The 20,270-nt window shown below is 53.0% G+C and overlaps 1 long non-coding RNA gene across 1 annotated transcript; it reads left to right on the top strand.

Annotated features, from left to right (window-relative positions):
- Positions 1–1,250: 1,250 nt before the first annotated feature.
- Positions 1,251–20,179, top strand: LOC124088902 (uncharacterized). Its single transcript, XR_006850502.2, has 3 exons — positions 1,251–1,701; positions 16,755–16,910; positions 19,409–20,179. It is a non-coding gene; the product is annotated as an uncharacterized LOC124088902 (long non-coding RNA).
- The last annotated feature ends 91 nt before the right edge of the window (positions 20,180–20,270 follow it).

The raw sequence follows: 20,270 nt of genomic DNA, 5'->3' as shown, positions 1-20,270 counted from the left end.
GGGAGGGCAGAGGCTGGAGCAGGATGGGGGGGTCTGTGCTGTTGGAGGGGAGCCCCTGGGCTGGCCCCACGTGTGGCCCACTCTCTTCCCTTGTCTGGTGGCCTCCTGATCTTAGTTACCACCTAGCAATGCCCATCTGGTGACTGAGGTCAGAGGCACATGGCAGGGCTAAGATTAATGCAATTAGCTCCTGATTTCTTACAAGTGAGAGTCATACCCTGACACCTTGTCCCTCTGTCCTTGGTATTTCCAGAGCTGCTTGGCATGGAGGATGGAGACCTTTTTTTTTTTTTTTTCCAGAAACAAAGAGCCTCAGGAGAAGGTTTGGGATATAGAAGGCCAGAGACAGAAGGAAAGGGGTAGGGCTGGACAGATAAGAGTCTGGGTCCAATCCATACATGGAGGGTATCTGTGGCTGCGAAAGAGGAGTCAGGCCAGTGGGGAAGTGTGAGGAGGAGCTGCTGAAGAGCCTCCAGGAGGCAGCCTAGACTGGCCTCACCCCATGGCCTCAGAGGTAGTAATAGCCTGGGCCTGTCATAGGGGTCCACAGGTGGGAAGGGTGAGTGGCCGCCACTCTGGGATGCTGTGGGAACCATGCTACGGAGGCAGGGACTGGACACAACCACTGTGTCCCCCATTTCAGGTACCAGTGGTGAGGGAGGACTGAGTGAAGCCCTCTCTTGTTCTCCACTATTGTGAGGATGGCTGGGGATGGGAGCTCAGGTGGCTTAGGCCAGGTGTCCTGGAGCGGCCCAGACTCCACAGGTTCCACTAAGGCCGTTTACCAAGAGACCATCAGTGTCTAGGTAAATTCTCTCTGTAGGTGCTTCTCCACTGAGCGCTATCAATAGGCACAACCGCGGCTCTGACCCCCAGCGAGGCCTGGGAGACTTGGCAGAGATGACAAAAGGTAGCCTGGGAGCATCTCATCAAGGTAGGGGGAGGGGGCTTTCCAGTTTGCTCTATAGGTTCCACTGTGCAGTGAGCCCTGGGCACGTTGCCTTCAGCCTTAACAGAATTTGTCTCAGAGACAGTGGTGACCTGCAGCTCCTGCTAGGCGATGCCCTGATGGGGGCAAGAAGACAGGTACAAAGGATAAAGTGGAGATTCGGGTCTGGCTCACTGACTGATGGCAGGAAGGACCAGTGGACTGCAGAACACAGAGTCCCTGGCACAAGGCACTAGCCCTGTTGCCAAAGATTTCACCAGTGGTGACCTGGGCGAGCACACTGGTGGAGGGACACTCTCAGGTACAAAGTGTAGCATTCTAAAGGGATTCAGGGGACAGTGCCTGCGAGGACAGCGTGTTGGCTGGTCCTTGTGAAGTCATGTGGGCACCACTAGTGAATAAAAAGAACTGAAAACCATCAAGAATGAAAACTTGGTGTGAGAGCCAGAGACCTTCTGGAAGCTTCCAGAGAGACCCCATCTCCTGTAGTGGGGGGATGCAGCAGCTAGGAGCAGACAGGATTTGAGAGCAGGAACCACAGAGCTTGGGAGAGGCTGGATCAGGCAGGCTTATAGCACCAAGGTAAGGGCCCTGCTCAGACGACCTGGGACCCTGGACTCTGGTGAAGGTGAATGAACAGAGCCCTGGGGATATGTCTATCCCTCAGAGCAGGAAGAGGTGGCCTACCCTTCACTGGTGGGAACTGCTGCCAACCCAGGCTGGAGGACACTGCAAGGTCTCTGCCCTGCAAGGTAACGGACACCACCCCCTTGAAAGCTGCTCCCACCCCTGTTCCTGGCCGGTGATCCCTGTCTTATCTCCGTTCAATCTGTCAGTCTGGCCCCTACAGAAACCAGATGGTTTCTAGAGAATGAGGTTTGAGGCTGTGGTCTGAATGTTGGTGTGCCCCAAATTCACATGTTGAAAGGCTAACCCCCACGATGATAGCTTCAGGGATAGGGGCCTCCAGGAGATGAGTGGGGTTAGTGCTCTTCTAGAAGAGCCCCAGGTGCCCATTTATACCATCTATGAACCAGAGAGGTTCACCAGACACTGAGTCTGCCAGCCTTGGCCTTGAACTACTCGGCTTTCTCAGAAGTGGGAGAAATATGTCCCTCTTGTTTATGAGTCACCCAGTTCATAGTATGTTGTAACAGCAGCCTGGACAGACTACGACTAGAGGCTCAATCAAGAGATAGCTCCAGTTGCAGCTGCTGGAGCAGTTTTCTACATGCCATCTGCAGAACCAGCTTGGTGGCAATACTTTGAAAGGCCTCTAAATGGTGCTGTGTCCCCAAAAGGAAGAATACACAGGTCTGGGAACAAAAGATGAAAGCCAGAAGGAGTCACTTTCCATTGCTCCCAGTGAATGAGTGGGGCATTCCGTGCTGGACTCTGTCTGTGCGGCTGAGGGTCCCATTGGGCTGGAAGCCAGGGCTGTTCTGAGATTAGAATACTTGGACTCCATGTGTTCAGGAACCACCGGGCAAGAAGGGGAGCCACATATTGTCAGGGGTAGTTGAGTCGGATCAGCAGGAGGAGATCAGGCAGCTGCTACCCAGTGCAGGAAGAGGAGAGAAACCAGAAGCCACGCTTGGTCTACTTGGGTGCATCTTGTGGTTTCACTATGAGGGGACACACACAAGCCTGCACGAGAAGAGTGTGCTTATCAAGGACTCAGGGGCCTTGGGAATGGAGGTCTGGGTCACATCAACAGCTTAGCCACCAGAATCTGCTGAAGAGGTAGTATGGCAAGGGGATTTGGGGATGGATGAGGAGAGATGAGTACCGGTGGTGGCCCTAAATTTGCCCTAGCAACAGGGGCCCCATCTTCAGGAGGAGAGCCTTACCGAGTCATGGAGAAGCTGCTCCCTGAACCTGGATGGATGAGAAGATCTCTCATTGTGGGGGTGCACCACGGCAGCTGTGCACACATGGCTCAGATACCCCACAGTGGGACCATGGTGGGCTGCAGCCCTACCTGCTGCTCCATCCTCCAAGGTCATGGGGGTGACTCATCTGCTTCTAACCTGGGCTCTCTGTGCTCATAAGGCTGAGGAGTTGGAAGCCTCTCTCCTTGAGGGTAAGGCTGTGTCCCTCTCCCTTCTCTTGCAGACATGAGCTTTGAATCCTCTGAAGTCCTCCCTAAGATCTAGCCTAGATCCACAGGTTCTACAAATGGTACCTGCTGCCTGACTTCTAGCCCAGAAACCTTGGCAGACATGAAGGGGAGCTATGGTCTTAGCACTCTGGAGTGTTTGTGCAGCATGAACCTGGTCCACACAAAGAGAAGCTTGGGCACACTCAGGCTAGGAGGAGGAGGTCAGGCTGAGTTTGAAGTGGACTGGAACTCACAGCCCACTTTAAACTGAGTTTAAAGGAACCTTAAGTTGGTGACCCCAAGGCTCCCTGCAGTTTCCCAGATCCTCTATTCCCAAAGTCCTGCCTTGGTGAATGGTGCATGCTCTGCCACACTCTTTCTCACCACTTGTTGAGAAGGAGAATTGATGACAACATCAATAATGTGACTTGTATACAAGCAGCACTGACAACAAACCAGAGTACAGGGGATAAATCCTTCCCCGGCCCAGTAATTGCTCTGTAAGCCAAAAGGAATTACTTTCTTGGCAACAGCAACAGAGCCTCCCTGGGATGCCAGGGTTTCCCTTCCCCTGGGGACCTCCACACACCACCCCACAGGCCATTCTTACAAGCATCTGTCACATGGCCCAGGGCTCATGTAGGACCCAGTGGGGCAGATGCTCTCCTTGACCCATCATCTGGCCCCTCCTGCCTGTGGCTGGTGGATAGAGGTGGCTCCCTCTGCCCTGTGCCCCAAGAGGCTGTTGAATGGTTAACCTTATCTGGGGACTTCATCAATCCAACTTGGGCACAGCCCAAGGAGGGACGGCTGATGGGGAGGAGGAAGCATAGCCCTTTGCTGGGCCTGAGGCTCAGATGAGGGAGGAGGTGGGGACAGGAGGGATTTCTAGGGGGGGCCTTCAGAGTGGATGCTGTCTTTGGGCTAGGGCTGCCAGTCACGGCCTGACTCCTCCTATGTCCCCAGGGAGGGCTGTGCGTGCCAGGCTGAGGGGGCGGTGTCAGAGAGTGGGATGGGGAACTTGTTCTTGGGGACTAGGGCCAGCTGCAGCTGTCCCCTTATATCTCTGCGATTTCATGCTGAGCCTGGGCCCACTCTTCAGGGGGTCCCACTGGAGTCTTTCCAAATTGCTAACCTCCATCATATTCTTTTTGCATGCCTCGGCCCCAACTCCTTCTTCCTGTTCCTTCCTCCTACAGCTCTGATGAGTAAGGTGATGGACTCTTGACTAGAGGCTGAAGGAGAGGCTGATTTGGCAAACCCTGGGTGGGGCACAGCTTTCTCTGTACCGGAAACAGTGGATCTCCCCCTTCCATTCGACCTTGCCCACTTTCAGGGCTACCTGGCCTGCTCTCTGGGCAACAGGCAGCTGACCTGGGCTCTGAGGCTGCAGAGGGCTCCACATTCCCTGAGTTGCCACCTGTGGCTCTGGGCTTCTTTGTCTTCAGGTGAAGTCCCCACACCTCTGCTCCTCACAGTGGCTACGGCAGGGTCAGTGCCTGCACTTGGGAGCCAGAAGACCCTGGGCTTTTCCTAGTCGCTCACTGGGGATTCCTGGGCAAGCTCCTAATGTCATGGAGTTTCAGTTTCCTCATCTACCCATGGGGGCAATGAGAGACTTATCATAGAGATTGCTGTGAGAGCAGAGAAACGGAATTGTGTTTGAGAAGCAGCCTGCAAGGTGCCTGGTGTGTGGGTGCTCTGCACAACTGTGGTCTCTTTTGTTGGGGTCCGTGGGCCACACGGTGCAGACTGGGCCATGCTCTAAACCCTCAGATGGGAAATGGAGTGGTCAGGGCTTGTCTGAGGAGTGGGCTTTGTGTCCACAGTGAGTTCCAGCCCACTTTCAAGTTGACCAGCTGGGGGTCTTTCGCCTCTGCATATTATCAGAAGGCAGAGGCCAGGCTGGTCTTGTGGGCCAGCACCCTGGAAGGGAGAGCCATCTCCCCGGGGGAAGGATTTGGCACTTCAGTGGGCCTTAGAAGGCACTTTCCGCCAAGAGGGAGGATGGCTGTACTGTGGAGACAAAGGTACGGCTCACCCACCAGTGCCAGGAGAGAGGGTGTTATCTTTAGGCCCAGGCGCTCTGGCCTGGGTCTCTGGGATGGCAGCATATGGGTACCACCCCCAAGCCCCATGCCTGCTGGAAGGAACAGGGTGTGGGCAGAGGTGGCAGCCATTCAAGTGGACGGTGGCCCTCTGAGCAGCTGGGAGTGGGGCCAGGAGGAGGGCTGTGCTGGCTTCCTGGTGGTCTTTGGCAGGACTGGGAACTGGGGTTCAGGGTGCAGAACGGAGGGAGGGAGCTTGGGGGAGGAAGAGCTGGGCGTCAGGTAGGGCTCAGCCTCCACAGAAGCCCCACTCTCCCACTGTTCTGCCCACTGTGCAGCACCCCTGTGCCCAGGGCACCTGAGCGGTTCCACCCCCGGGTAGAGGTTTCCTTCTATGGTGGGCTTCCTGTGCCCACCCTGCCCTGGCCTCCTCAGCCTCCTTTGCCCTCTCTTCACCTAAGGCAGCTGAGCACATGGCCAGGCGGGTGCAGCTGGGCTGGGGGCACTCTTCTCCCTGCTCAGTTCTCCTTACCAAGGGGCGGTAGGAGGGGGAGACGCCCAGGTCGTAGTAGGGCGGGTGCAGGGGCAGCTTCGGCCGTTCCTCTTCCTGCTGCTGCCTGCCTGGTTCCAGATGGGGACTCTGGAAGAGAAGGAGATGAGTGCTGCCGTGGCCTGCTCCAGGCAGCCCACCACACCCACGTCTGACTAGGACTCCCTTCCTCGGGTCCTGGGCATCCCATGGGCACCACCTACACGGTGGCTATCTGGGAGGGCGCACCTTGAGCCTTTAGTGTCACTTCCTCTACCAGGGACCAGCACAGGCCAGGCAACTGGCAGGGACCCAATGAACATTTCTTTCTTTTTTTTTTTTTACTTTTTAAAGACAATGTTTTATTTCTTGCATAGGATATATTGTCTTTGTCATTTAAAAAATCAGTTTTATTGAGGTATATGTTTGTTATGATAGAACATACCCATTTTAGAGAAGTCATCTTAAAAAAATCACTGGAAAAAATTATGTCGATAGATATCAAATAGTCTTCAGTTAAAATGTTCCAGGTAGTGGTTCCTATAGCTTATTTTTCTGGTAGAGCAAACCGGATTCTTTCTTTCTTTTTTTTTTATGAACATTGTTTAAAATGAATAAATGGACTAAGAGGTGGGGGAAGAGATCCCCTAGGGGTCCTGGGTAGGTGGAGTCCTGGGCAGGGAGGGTCTTAATTTGCCATCTCTTGGGGTGAGGGGCAGGTTGTCGGCCTGGGCCTGGCTTATGCTGGTGTGATAGCTGTGTCCAGATTGGGCTCCCTTCCTGGGTCATCTCCCATTTTTTTCTCCCTGTCCCCCTAGTCTAGGGAACTTGTTCTCTGCTGCCCTAGGCCTACCTGGATGTCCTCAGATGCAAGGTGGCTCTGACTGTTGGGAGGAGGCTCCAGCTTCTGGGAGGGGGACAGGTCAGTCCTGGGAGAATAGATGAGGTTGAGATCAGCACAGGGACTTATATGGGGGTCCCTGCCGCAGCCAGACTTCCTGACCACTACTGGTCCCTGAGCCCATCAAGATAGGCCCCAGGAAGCCCCCAGAGTGGCCAGAGTGGGACTGTGGTGACTCAGCGTCAGTGGTAGAGGCCAAGGGTGACCTGCTATGTGTCCACTCTAGCCCAGCAGCTTTGTAGTATGGGAGTCACGGGAGTGAATAGCTCTAGCTCCAGGGGACATTAGGAAATCCAAGGGATAAACCTGGGGCCAGGGGAATAAGGCTCCACATGCAAGGTATAGGACACCCAAAATCTTAGCCATCATGATAAATAATATTTAAAGCAGTATTTTTCAAAAAATTAATGCAAAATCCATGATGAACTAAATATCAACATTTTAAATAAAGACAGGATCAGTAATGGTGGCGTGCTGAGCCATATTATAGCCTAAGGCAAAAGGAAAAAAATCAGTAATTCTAATCCTCTCTCTATTTACAATGTTGATATTTTGTTCATCATGGATTTTTTTTTGCCTTCATTGTGATCTTTAAAAATGCATTAAAGCTGGGCGCCATAGCACACACCTCTAGTCCCAGCTACTGAGGAAGGAGGGTTTCATGAGCCCAGGAGTTGAAGGCCAGTCTGGACAATTTAGCAAGACCCTTTCTTTAAAATGTTATTTATGGGGTGAGTTCTCTCTCTCTCTTTTTTTTTTTTTTTTGAGTACCAGGGATTGAACCCAGGGTGCTTAACCACAGAGCCACATCCCCAGCCTTTTAAGTTTTTATCTGCAGACAGGGTCTTGCTTAGGGCCTCACTAAGTTGCTGAGGCTGACTTTGAACTTGTGATCCTCCTACCTCCTAGCCTCCTGAGCTTCAGGGATTAGAGGTGTGCGTCACCGCCCGGCATGAGTGAGGTTTTCAGCTCCCCCATTAACTGTATGCTTCACTGGCCTCTCTGGCCCTCAGCCTGCCCTATAACTTGGGAGGAGGTAAAATCATGCAAGTTATTTAACCTCTTTGTGCCTTTTATTCCTCATCTGTGGGTAATTGTGCACTTATTTCTTCAAGTTGTCACGAGGACAAAATACATCTACATGGGGGCTGGGGTTGTGGCTCAGTGGCAGAGCACTTGTCTAGCATGTGTGAGGCACTGGGTTTGATTCTCAGCACCATATAAAAATAAATAAATAAAGGTATTGTGCCCATCACAAACAAACAAACAAAAAAAAAACCTATCTGTCCCAGTGTAGAACTCGGGGTGGCACCTGGTGTACGGTAGCGCTCTTGAGGGTTACCTTTTCCTGCACAGGTGAGGTAGGGAACCTGGCCGATGAACATGGTGATGTTCAGGTGTTCAGTGACCCTGGGGCCCCTGGGGGTGGCTGGCCAGCACTCACCCATCACTGCCCATTTGCAGTCGGCTCTTCTGCTGCCGGCGGTACAGAAAGAAGACCGCAAGAGCCACGCTGAGGATAAGGACCACAGCCACTGTGCCCCCCAGGAGCCTGGCCACACTTCCAGGGCCTCCCTGTGGGAGGGGCTTGTCTGGAACCAAGAGATCAAGGAAGAAAATCAGTGGGGGAGAAGGGTAGGAGGAAGAGAGAGAGGAAAAAGAGAGGGAGAGAGAGATTGATTCTCAACGGAACCAGGGAGTCAGTGAAGTGGGCAAAATAGAGTAAAGTGAGAACATCAGATCCCGATGCAGGACTCTGCCCTCCCCTGCTCCCCCCACCCTCCAGTTCCAGTTCTGGAGGGGCTGGCTGTCCAGTTAGTGGGGGCAGAACCTCATCCTCTGGCTCCTAGAGCTGTATCTGCAGACGGTGCTGTGATCCTGGGATCTGGGGTATGGAGGTGGGTTGGGGTGGAGGGTCTATGCCAGAAATGGGGTCCCACCTTCTCATTCCATTTCTGGCTCTGCAGGGAAGACCCCTGTTGAGGAGCTTAATTACCTTCCCCTCCCCACCCAATTAAACACGCAAATGAGCTCATTGGAGCTTTGTCGACCCCTTTCTGGAGAGAGGATGAGGATCATGAGGGGAAGTTGGGAGCGTGAGATCAGGTGGAGAAGGGGTGCCTGGGGGCTCCCGGAGGAAGCCAAGTCTCTTCAGTCAGGAGAGGCTGAAAACCTGGAAGGCTGTGGCCTGACCTGAGGTGGCAGAGCCCACCCTCTGGACCTAACTGGTCATAGTACTGGGAGCCTTGCTCCCCGGGAGGGAGGAGGCTGGGGCGTGGGGCAACACCCCTCAACTGGCTCCTCATGGGGCAAGTCACTTGACCTCCCTGGGCCTCCGAAAAGAGAGAAGAGGGCCCAGGACACTTGCTAGGGCTTGCTGAGCTCATTCTCAGCCTGATGGAGCCACCAGTCTGCACCATGGCCAGGCGCCTGCACAGCTTTCCGCTTGTCTAGGCGTGGCGTGTGAAGCCACAGAGGTGCCAGGTCTTTTGTGTCCCTCCCTCTGCTGGGCTCCATTTCTCACCTCTGACCTTTCCAACACTCAGGGAGGAAGGAACTGAGGAGAAAATCATATGTACTCCTTCCTCAGCTTCCTCCCCACCACCATATTATATATAATTAAACACGGAGAGGACCTGAATAGAGATGCTAAATTGCAGTTTGCAATAAACACCATGGAGCCAATTTTCCTAAAGTGGGATTGACAAGCACCTGCCTCTCTCTCACTCCTGACTCTCTCACTCCTCTCTCTCTCCCCTCCAACCCCCAGGTCCTGAGGAGGGCTTGTCTGGCAGAGACCTCAGCACAGCCTGGCTCCTGAGGTATCTGTAGCCCCACCCTGGTCCTGGCTCCTGGTCATTAGAGGGTGGCCTCTCAGCAGAAGCTCTGGCCTCAGCATCCATCCATTCACCCACGTTGCTGAGCTGTGGCCCCACCGAGGGGGCCTTGTGTGGGTCACAGGTCCAGGCGCTGGGCTGTGGGTGGGTGTGCAGCATAAGGATTCCCAAGCCTCAGACTCCTCCTCACACCCTGCGCCTCAGCCTCATTTTCCTTGTTCATGGACCCCTGGGGCTGGGCCCTGCACACGGTTAAATAACCTGTGTCCTTTCCTCTAAACCTGACATCTTGTCACCCATGGTCCTCTCTTCCATACCCTCAGCATTCCTGCTCTGCTCTGACTCTGCTGTCCCCTTGGCTTAGCGGACGACATGCATGGAGAACCAGCGATGTTGCCGCCCCTATTCTGGCCCTGGGTGCAGAGATGCAGGAAGCACAGGCCTTGCCTCTGGATTCCATGACCTTCTTGAGTGGCTCCAACCTCCTGAACAGCTCCTGGGAGTGGCAACTCCTTCTGTCTCCAGGGTCACTACCCCCATGTCACCTGAGTTGCTGCCACAGCCTAACCAGCCACTCTGTCTCCTCTGAGCTGCTCTCCACTCTCGAGGGTGGATAGCAGCCCTGGAGCTGAGTGATCTTTTCAAACTACAAATCAGATTGAGCTCCCTCCTTGCTTACAATCCTCCAAGAGCTTGTGGTCCCAAGGTACCCCTCAAGAGGCCCCTCGAGAACTGCTCTCCGCTGGTGCTGGAAGATACATCCCAATGCTGTCCCTTGCTGGCCATGCTCTAGTCAGCCTGGGCCACCTACAGATCCCCAAAGACAGGAGTCTCTGCTTCCTCGTCTGCTCAGGCGTGGTGGGAGCTGCTCTCTCTGCAAGGGTCTCCCTTTCTCCCCCTCTGCCAGGCCGAACCATCTCCAGTTTAACCTGGACGCGCTTCCTCTGCTGCACTGGCTGTCCCCCTCTCTAACACCCCCTTTCCACATCTTTTCTACAGACTGAGCCCCTGGTTGACTTGTTTGGCACTATTCTGGGCAGGAAGGGCTGGGTGCTTGGTGAATGAATCCAGGTTTGGCTGAAGGAACTCCAGGGAGGGCAGCTCTGAGGGAGGGTCAGCAGAGCCTCTGGAATCTCACCGTCCACCAGGGGGCGCGCTCATCCTGAGGCCCCGGCCAACTCCTGTTTCTCTGGACACAACCCAAACTTAGATCTCAGGTCCCTGCTGCCCGCTGAGGCAGGTTGGAAGTTCCAAAGGGTGGGTTGGGAGGAGCAGTGGGGAAATGCACACACCCTGTCTGCCTCACAGAGTTCAGGTTTCTGTCCTACCATGGCCAGCCCAACTCTGGGGGTCAGTTCCTCTTCCTTGCCCTGGGGGCCAGGCAGGGGAGAGACCGAGTGAGCACTGAGGGCTGGGATCTCAGCCCCATATCTACTCTCTGCTTCTGGGAACTCTCTCCTGGGCTTTCACTCATCACCTTCTCTGAGGCCACTTTTGGGGCCACTAAACAAGAGAGGGAGGCAGCTGTCCTAATAAGGGGCCTTATACCATCCTTACAGAGAAAACCAAAAATACCTGATGGGTGAGTTTGTGAATGCACCGTGGGAGTTAGGGAAATCAAGGGAAAAGAGGGGAGGGCCTCACATGGATCAGACCAGAACAGAGAACTCTGAACTAACTTCCTTCCTTCCCTCTTCCTTCCTTCCTTCCTTCCTTCCTTCCTCCCTTCCTTCTTTCCTCCCCCCCCCCCCCTCTTTTCAGTACTGGGGCTTGAATCCAGGACTTCATGCATGCATGGTAGATAAGCACTCTACAACTGAGCTACATCCCAGCTCCCCATTACCTTCACATTTAAACAAAATATTTTTTAAATTTTTATTTTGAAACAGGGTCTAGCTAGGTTGCCGAGGCTGACCTTGAACTTGACATCCTGTTGCTTCAGCTTCCCCAGTTGCTGGAATTAAGAACCCTGGTTTTGCTGAGTGCGGTGGTGCAACCCTGCAATCCCAGCAACTGGGAGGCTGAGGAGAATCTCAAGTTCAAGGCCAGCCTCAGCAACTGAGTGAGACCCTGTCTAAAAATAAAACATAAAAAAAGGGCTGGGGATGTAACTCTGTGGTAACGTGACCCTGGGTTCAATCCTTAGTACCCCAAATTAAAAAATTAAAATAAAAAACTCTGTGTTTCACCTTCTCGAGTATAACTTCCCTTGGAGCCTCTAGTTCCTGTCTGATCCACCTGCAGGGTCCCACCCAGTGGAGGAAATAATCGTGGCAAGAAATGGAGACACAAGGACAAAAATGAGGAACACAAAAAGAAGCTGGCCTTAAGTGTGTGGTGTGCGAGGCTCTGGGCACCTTGGTTGATTTGGGGTTTCATGTCAAGCCTGCAAAATTTGATAATTTTCTTCTCAATGAGAAAAATCAGGCTCAGAGAGGTGAAGCAATTTGTTCAGGGTTGTCCAGCTGGTCAGCAGCAGAATGAGCACTGCAACTGAGGTGTGTGATGTGACTTTCCTTAGCTCAGGCTTCTGAGCCCCTGAGTGGGGGCTTCTTAGAGGTCCTGGCCCCTCACTCAGCATGGACCTGCCATCCTCTGCTCATCTCTTTGCAGGCACAACTGTACCTACCCCTTTCCCTAAGCGGGGGCCCCTGGTTGCTTTGTCTCTGGGCCTCCTCTTGACAGCTGTGAGGAGGGGGACTGGCGCTGGCCCCAGCTGGAGCCCTGGCATTGAGCCCCCAGACACTCTCTGGTTACACCGTGACAAATCTGTTCCCCAAGTCCCAGCTCCACAGGATTTAGGGCAGGGCCTGTCACCTGCAGGCAGCCGGGCATGGCTGTGAGAAGGACCTGGGCCAGGGCTGGAGTCTAGGTTCTGAGAGGGGTGGGGAGGGCATATGAAGGAGGGGAGAGAGGCCTCCAGAAAGCAGTCCTGCTGCTGGACCCAGTCTTTACATGGGTCCTCCGAGGCTGGCCATGTGCCTTTACTCTGAGAGAGGTCAAATGAGCTATCTAAAGTCCCATGGCCAGGTCTGTCACAGCTGGACTTGGATCCACGGTGACTTCTTTTGGGGGGGTCTGTCCCCTCCCATCTTTATTTTTTTATTGCTGTGCTGGTGATTGAACCCAGGGGCACTGTACTAGTGGGCCATATCCCCAGACCTTTTTATATTTTTATTTTGAGACAGGGCCTTGCTGAATTCCCAGGTTGATCTTACACTTACGATCCTGCTGCTGAGGCCTCTCAAGTAGCTGGGATTAGACCCACTGGGCCAGGCTGGCTTTCTTTGTCTTTCCCCCTTTTTTTCCAGTGCTGGGAATTGGACCCAGGGGCGTGCGCATGCCGGGTAAGCACTCTACCACTGAGCTACGCCCCAGCCCCCGGCTTTTGTTTTTGAGATGGTCTTGCTATGTTGCCTAGGCTGGTCTCAAGCTCCTGGGCTCAAGCCATCCTCCTGCCTCAGCCTTCTGAGGAGCTGGGACATGGACGTGCACTGCCACACCTGGCTCAGTCCCTTTCTCCTGTCATGTCGGGAGGCCTGACACCCTTTGTGGCCTCCCTGGAGAGCCTCTCTCCAGGGAGGGGCAGAGCGTGCTCTGTATTGGCTCAGGCCCTGGGATGGCCTCTGACCAATGCCCTGGTGATTCTGTTTGTCTCTGGGGTCATGCAGGTGGCATTCCTGATCCTAAGTTTTCTCACCTGTCACAAGATGACAATGTGTATTATTTTCTCATCCCTCAGACTGAAAAAGTGAAATCCACAGTTAGGGGATCAACACTCTTTTCTTTGGTACTAGGGATTGAACCCACGGCACTTAACGCCTAAACCACACACCGCAGCCCTATTTATTTATTTATTGGTGGTGCTGGGATTAAACCCAGGGCCTTGTGCATGCCAGGCAAACACTCTACCAACTGGGCTATATCCCCAGCCCAGCCCTTTTTAATTTTTGAGACAGGGTCTTGCTAAGTTGCTTTGAGCCTTGCTAAGTTGCTGAAGCTGGCCTTGAACTTGAAATCCTCCTTCCTCAGCTTCCCTGAGTCACTGGATTTTAGGCGTGTGCCACCTTGCCTTGCCTGGGTTCCACAGCAATGCCTCTTTCCTGCTGCTCCTGACTGGGGAAAGAGACCCTGCCTTTTTCAAGAGTCGGACTGACCAAGGTTCTCCTGGGGATGGCTTCTCCTGAGCACCTCAGAGCAGCCAGTTGACCCTCTGTGCCAGTCTCTCCTGGATGAATCATCTCCTGTGAGGCAGGCCAAATAGGTGTTTCTGGGGAGCTTCAGGCTCCACCCCACAGGGTGTGGTCTGGAACTACCTTGGTGGGGAAGGGAGAAAGAGAGAACCTACATTCTGGAGGGTGGGTGTTTTCACTTGAGGTAGGATTGGCAGGAGGAAGAGCTGATTTCACTGCCGCTGGTCCAATGGGCAGAATTTACTGGCCATTTCTCCAACCCAGGTGTGCAGGACCGGCCTCCTTCCTGGTGGCCAGAGACTGGAGGAGGGCACTGAGCCCACTCTCATCTGTCAAGAAGGTCTGAAGGCAGAGTCCAGCAGTCTCACCAGGGACCCCAGCCCTCCAAGTGCCAGGAAGAGGTGGGGATTCCAAGCATCATTTTAGCATCATTGCTGTATGAGAATGCAGCTGGCGAACAGGGGACCTGGCTCACGGGGAGAGGAAGCTTCTGATGGTACAGGCAACACCAAAAGGCTGCAGCGGATGACATTGCAGGGTGCTCGGGTGTCCATCATGGCCCTCCATATTCAGGGACCAGCAGTGGCCATCCCCACAGCCCAGTGGCCTTGGCCTTCAGACTCAGACCTCAGACTGTCCCCATGTTAATTCCCCATCCTGGCCTCGTGCCATCTCCCACTCCGCTGAGGTCCTGCTTGCTCTAAGTCCCCTTTCAATTCTTTATTCCCAGGAGATGGCTGCTGCCCGGTCACACTTGAGGGTCGTAGGAATTTCCTTTTCCCTGTTAGGAGTGGATATATCCCTCTCCTTCCTGGTTCAGCCCATGTAGGAGGGGACTCTTTCATGGGCTTTCCTGAGACCCAGGGTGCCAAGGGAACCCCCCTAGAGGCCAGGCCTGAAAGAGTCACAGAACCCTTTCCTTGGTCTGTGTACCCAGTGACTGTGGGGCCTGGACACAGCCTCGCTCTGCTCTCTCTATGAAGCTAGAGGCTAAGAGGCCTGACCCTCTACCTCATAGCCTCAGGTGGCCTGGGCTGATCCTCCTGCCTGTTTTGTCCCAGAGCCCCTGGCCCTGGTCACTGCCTCTGGCCTGGGTTGCACTTTAGCCTCGTGTCTCACTCGTGAGTCCTTCAGTGCAAAAAGCCTTTTCTCTGGCTATAGAAGTCGCTCTGGTTCGGAACTTTGCAGTCACCTCTTTGGACCCCTGGCCTGGAGGCTGGCTCTGGGCTCGGCGGCTCCAGCCTCCTTTCCCCCTTGCCCCCGACTTCCGTCCATTTCCTTTGCCTGGATCAGGCATAAATTCTGTGAAGTGCTTAGCACAGTGCCTGGCACCCAGTCAATATGTAATTAGTGGTTGCTATTTTTGTCATTGGCTATTCAATACATAGAAATTAATAGTGGTGGTGATGAAGTTGCTCATAATAGTGATGTTGCTGCTGCTGCTGATTGGTGATGATGACGATGACGACGACAATGATGTTGGTGATAATGTTAGCACTTCTCCCCTCCCTGAACGATTGGATTCTTCACCCAAGTGCCTCTTTGGACCAAATTACATCTGTGGCCCTATTACCATAATATCAATTCTATCTTAACATATGCCTTTACTTAAATTATCTACATTGACATCCCCATTCCTTTGTCTCTGTTGATAGATGCATAACAGGAGGCTCAGAGAAGGTTAGTGAAATGCTCAAGGTCACACAGCTCATTGATGATGGAGGTGAGATAGGAATCCTGGCTTCCTGATTCCCTATACAGCTCTGTGTGGCCTGGAGGAGGATCCTGCCTGGGATCATTTCATGCCCCTTGCATTCTCCATCTCTCAGTGCCTCACCAGAGGAAGACCATCCAGATCAAACTTGTATTTGCCATTTCCTTCCTCCCTCCCTTCATCCCTTCCTTCTATCCTTCCCTCCCTCCTTCCTTCTCTCTCTCTTTCTTTTTCAGGGATTAAACCCAGGGGCACTTAACCTCTGAGCACATCCCCAGCCCTTTTTCTTTTTTATTTTGAGACAAGGTCTCACTGAGTTGCTTAGGGCCTTGGTAAATTGTTGAGGCTGGCTTTGAACTCCTGATCCTCCTGCCTCAGCCTCTTGAGCAGCTGGGATTACAGGTGGGCGCCACTGCACCTGGCTCAGTTTGCCATTTAATTAGCAGGACTCTCAAACCCTATGAGCCCCAGGGTCTCATCTGGAAAATGGGAATAAGAACAGGATGGTTGTGAAGGGTTGATGAGGTAATGCACATCCCAGTCCTTAGCGCCTGCACATAGTGCTTACTGAGGCTTGCTTTTGTAGATGACTTGTGTCTGCTTCTTAGGCAGATATGCCTGTTGGCCTCTCTGACCCCTGCCCTCAGCTCTCCTTGGTACCTTTACATGATCCACATGCCCCAACCTGGTCCCAGTGTGTGACCCCCTTGGGGAGGGTTGAGGACAGTTACTTTCCTCCTGGCCTGTGATGCTCCCTCCATCTGGAATGCTCTCCCCAGTGTCACCAGCCCCTCCCCACCACCTCCCACCCAGCCCTTCACACCTTGAGTTGTCATTAGGAGGGAGGAGGAACCCCTCTAAAGTCAGGCCCAGCTGCAGAGTGTTAAGGGGATTTCACGCACATTCCTTGGGGGAGAGGAACTATCTCCCAGTCCTAAGTGTCCCCACCTCAAGCCTGCAGGAGGGAGGGGAATGAGCCAGGGTTTCGCTCAGCCAGGTATAGAGAGGACTGGGGGACTTGGGGAGGCCATTTCTCTGCCATGTGCCCATCTCTCTCATCCTATTGGGCAAAACCCTGGTCCTGCTCCTCTGCCAGCTCCTGACTCTCCCCTCCCAGCTGGTCCCACAGAGTGCTTCCTTGAATGGAGGAAGAAGATCACATCAGAGAAGGAAGACTATCTGTCCCATTTTCCGCTTTCCAGCAGTGTGACCTTCATAGGCTGAGCCTCAGTTTTTCCTGTGTCAAATGGAGAGATGGTAGAAGTAAATGTGGGGAAGCACGTGGATTCCCTGGCGTGGAGTGAGCTCTGTGCGTCACAAGAGAGGGAGGAGCAGGAGGACTTACTAGTCCTGAAAAGCAGAGTGTATGGGGGCAGCAGGAGGTTTTGCATTTGCTGTATGGTGGTGGTGGTGGGCCAGCGGCCTGTGAGTTCCAGATTCTTCTACTACCTGAAAGATCCTCTTACCTTACCCGCCCTGCAGGGCCTCCTGGAGCTACCATCTTGTGCCCGGCTGGATTCTGGGCAGAGTAAAGGGCCCAAGCAAAGGAGCTCAGAACCAAACCTCACTGACCTAGGGTCAGAGTCACCGAGGAGCTGCCGAAACAAGTTCTAGGCCCAGGCCCAGGGAGCTGCCTTGGTAAGGAGGCCTTGGGTGGGTGTGGGGTCTTTGCAAGTTCCTTCCCTCCCTCAATGGTGGCACTGGAGTCTGTGAAGCTATGTTGTTCCCTGAACTCCCGTTCAGGGGGCCTGCGTGGGTCTGAGGAGGAGCCTTTCTCATGCCTGGTGGGAGCTTTTACTTCCCTGGGCGCCTTCTTGGGGGACCAAGGCTGGGGCTAAGAAGGCCCTGGTGAGTGACAACAGCATTACCACAGATCCAGCTCCTCCCTGTGGAGCGATCTGTGCAGTCAGGAAAGTGAGTGAGTTCACTCCCTAGGCCTGGGAGCTACAACAGCAAATGGCTTCAGAAGTAGGTTCCTCCCCATTGGGCCAGCCCTGGAGCTGGCCTACGTTTGGGGAGGAGTGAAAGAGTTGGGTGGGGGAAGGAACCGCAGTCTGCAGCCCGTCACCCCACCTCAACTTACACTCTGCCCCAGGTCTCTTCTCTGAGCCCTTGCTCTGTATTTTGGGGGCCCATCACTCCCTCAATCTCCCGGGGCTCAAGGAGACTCACTCACACCATCCAGTACTTTCCTGGACGGTTTGAGAGGTGGCCTGGGAAGGGCTCTACCTCTAGATCTTTCAAGCTCTTCCTTTGGTCCCCCTTTCTATAGGATCTGGCTCTTGGGCAGGGTGGTGTGTGTCTCAAACCCCAGCTCAGCCCTGCCCTCTCAATCTGAGCTGCCCTCACTTCCTTCTGTGATGGTCATTCATAGCCAACAGGAACATTCTGTTTCACTTTACTTCATCTGAGACCAAAGGAGCACTTTTCAAAATGAATGTTAACGGGAAAGTAGGGAAACCAGGAAATACAAACACAGCAATGGCAGAGTTCCTGGAGAATCGATTTCTTTCTCTCTTTTTGGTACTAGGGATTGAACCCAGGGACACTTAACCACTGAGTCACATCCCCAGCCCCTTTTGAATTTATTATCTGGAGACGGAATCTTGCTAAGTCGATGGGGGGGTCTCACTAAGTTGCAGAGGCTGGCTTCGTACTTTGAGACCTTCCTGCCTCAGCCTCTGGAAAGGCTGGAATTACCACATGCGCCACCTCTAGCAGCTCTATTTCTTCTCTTGATGTGCTCTACCACGGAGGTCCATGCTTTCTAAAACCTTTACAAGGACAGTGCTGCCTGTGGAGAAGTAGGCTTCCTGGAAGAAGTGGGGTTCCTGCCCCTGGAGGTATTCTAAGCAGGTCCCTAAGGTCTCCTTGGTGGAATGACCTTAAAAAGTCAAAATGATGATCCTTTAATATGGGTATAGAGCTTCCCAGTTTGCAAATAGCTTTCACTTGACCCTCTTCATTGCAATCCTAGGAAATAGGCAAAGCAAGGGTCCCAAACAGATGAGAAAACAGATGTGAGAGAGAAGTGGTTTCTCCAGAGTCATCGAGGTAGTGATCAAGCTCACAGAGAAGCACAGGAGGATCTGGGACCACTGACCCAGAGCTGCTCTGCCTTCAGGGCGCCCACGTTACTTGTCTTTCTCTTCCTGTGGAGAAGCCCCTCCCCACCATCTAGCCTCTTGGTCAGGGTACCTTCTTCTTCCAGGAAGGCCACCTCTGCAGAGTACCTCTGCACAGTACATGGGCAGGTGATTCAGGAGGTCACAGTGGGCAGTGTGGAAGCGTGACCCTCCCACAGTAGGACAGACCTGAGCTCTCTCCAGGTTATCAAGAGAAGCTGGGCAGCGTGGGGACCTGGAAAGCTTTTTAATTCCCAAGACCAAGAGCGGGAAGCCTAGAATGTCTGCATTCCTGGAAATGATAGCTGTTCAGTCCAGCTGCTGTCCATCGGGACAGGGGGCTTTCTGTCGCCCTACACTGTGGCCTCAGGTCCTGGTGGAAATCTTCCACATCAAGTATATATGGAGAGGAATCTCGACACGGCCAGAAGTCATTGAAACGAGAGGAAGTTTAGACAGGTGAACACTTACGTCCAAGTGCAATATAAGCCCAGCACTGTGGCACATGCTGTTTGGGAGGCTGGGAGGATTGCAAGTTCAAAGCCAGCCTCAGCAACTCAGCAAAGCCCTAAGCAATGTAGTGAGACCCTGTCTCTAAATAAAATATAAAAAGGGCTGGGCTGGGGATGTGGTTCAGTGGTTGAGTGCCCCTGGGTTCAATCCCCAGTATCTCCCCCCCCCCAATCCTATGGGGTTTCTCTGGGCTTGCCAAAGTAGAAGGTGTGAGTCCACTCTCCCCAGGAGGAATTCTGGAGTGTTTGGCGTTTAGGGGGATATGGATGCAAAGACTTGAGAAATGCGGGGAATTTCAGGACTTGAATATCTCTTGGGAGGCAATAAGAAGAGGGATGGATGGTTTAGTTCTGGAAAGTTCTGTGGATGGTACCATGGAAAGCCTCAGAGAATGTTATTTATTTATTTATTTATTTATTTTGTATTGGGATTGAACCTAGGGGTACTCTACCACTGAGCTACATTCCCAGCCCTTTTATTGTTTTTTTTTTCTGACAGAGTCTCGCTCAGTTCCTGAGGCTGGATTTGAACCTGTGATTTTCCTGCCTCAGCCCTTCGAGTCACTGGGATTACAGGCGTGCGCCACCAGGCCTGGCCCACCGGTTCATTTGTTTACCCTCTTCCCCAATTTGAGGGGGAAAACATTAAGAAGAGAACCGGGGACAGACTTGGGACTGGGTCTGTCTTGGGGGACAAAAGCTGGATAAGGTCTGGTTGGGACTGGGGTGGGCATGGGGCTGGGTGTGGTGGTGTGGAGCTGTGTGTATGGTGTCTCATGCGCCCCTCACTGCAGCCCGGGAAGAGGAGTCTCGTCTTTATACCACATGCCAAGAGGAGTTTCCTCTTTATACCACAAATCACCAAGCTCATCAGAGGTCCACGCAGTGATTGAACGTGGGCCTCTATGGCCCCCAGATTGGCCCACCTCCCTGTGTCTCTGTGTTAGGACTCTGCTTTGAGATTCCCCAACACTATTTCTGACAGGATGGTGTATGTTTAACACATTTAGTAATTTACAAGTCAATGGAAAACTGTGAACCATGGTGGTATTTTGTTTTAAAAATGATATTTGATATGGATTATTAGAAATTCTAGCTCAAATCTTTATTGAAAGTTTCTGAGGGAGGAAGGGAAAAAGGGAGGGCAAATCAGTTAATAAAATAGTATGTGAATGAACAAAGGAACATGCTTGTTTCAAGAAAATTCCATGAGGGCTTAAGTTCTGTTATGGTCTGAATTGTCCATAAAATTATTGTGTTGAAATCCTAACCCTGGTTCCTCAAAATGTCTATTTTGTTTCCTTGTCGTGGGAGGTTGGCTCCCGTGCAAAGAGCACTTGGCTGGGAGTCAGAAGGTCTGG

The sequence above is a fragment of the Marmota monax genome, unplaced genomic scaffold (assembly GCF_021218885.2).
Source record: "Marmota monax isolate L192 unplaced genomic scaffold, Marmota_monax_Labrador192_F-V1.1 WCK01_AAM20220418_F8-fsc00081, whole genome shotgun sequence".
NCBI lineage: Eukaryota > Metazoa > Chordata > Mammalia > Rodentia > Sciuridae > Marmota > Marmota monax.
This window is presented reverse-complemented; position numbering and strand designations above follow the sequence as displayed.